Consider the following 1,246-nt stretch of genomic DNA (forward strand, 5'->3'; position numbering starts at 1 on the left):
TATGTTCTGCAAAATTTTACTTGCATGTGATAGTATTTTTTTTTTTTTTTTATGATTTCCACATTCTATTGGATCAGCTTTCTTTGGAATTAGCACAAATGTTGATCTCTTCCAATTAGTTGGCCATGTAGCTGTCTTCCAAATTTAAGTAAGTGCTTCCAGTAAGGCATCCATTCATTGAAATTTTGGAATTTTTTCAATTCCTGGAAACTTGTTTATAGACAATGCCTTCAGTACAAGTTAGACTTCTTTCTTCAATATCATTGCTTCATGATCATATACTAACCTCCTGAAATTTTTGAGCATTGAACAATTCTTTTTGGTACAGTAACTCTATTTATTCATTTCATCTTTTTGATGCTTCAATATTGCAACTTGAAGCTTCAATTATTTCTTCAGTTATTTTAGCATAAGAAATGCTGATCTTGTTCTTTCCTTTTGGTTTTCTAAATCCAAGTCTTTGCACACTTCATTATAATAATTCACTTTCTCTCCTTGAGCCATTCTTAGAAATCTTCTGTTCAACTGTTTTACAGAATTATTTCTTCATTTTCCTTTATCAATTCTCAGTTCACAAGCAAGTTTCAGAGTTTCCTTTGATATTCATTTTAATCTTTTCTTTCTTTCCTGTCTTTTTGATGATCTTTTGCTCACTTCATCTATGATATCCTTCATGTCATCTCACAATTCATCTGATTTTCAGTCATTAGAATTCAGTGTGTCAAATCTTTTCTCAAGATTATCTCTAAAAGGTGGGCTGAGCTGTGGACTTTTGCCTGTGTGGAGGGTGTTGCGATTTTGAATGTTTACAAGCGGCTTGACTATTTTGGATATTTAAAGAGACAGCGCTCTTGCAGATTCCCGGGGCTTAAGAACAGGTTCTGCTTGCCAGAAACCCAAAGGACACTCTGGACCTGCACGACTGAAAAGGTACGACATTCCTCTTGTTACTCTTATACCCCACACCCGCTTGGTGAATGGAGGTGCAGCCACCCCCCACTCCCACCCACATTCTTGGCACGTGGGAACTCCATCACAGTCTATGTGCTCAGACAGAGTGTGGGTGCCCTGCCATGTCCTCCACCGATTTTTTTTCTATTTCTTTTTCACTTCCTTTTTTTTCTGCTGTTTAGTTTGCTTCTTTTGTCTGTTTTAAAACTACTATTGTTATTAATAGGAGCTCTGGTAGCATAGTGCCTAAGGCACTTGACCGCTAACCAGAAGGCTGGTGGTTCAAACCCACCAG

This window comes from Orycteropus afer, unplaced genomic scaffold (assembly GCF_000298275.1).
Source record: "Orycteropus afer afer isolate SDZICR_OR568_19922 unplaced genomic scaffold, OryAfe1.0 scaffold00383, whole genome shotgun sequence".
Lineage (NCBI taxonomy): Eukaryota > Metazoa > Chordata > Mammalia > Tubulidentata > Orycteropodidae > Orycteropus > Orycteropus afer.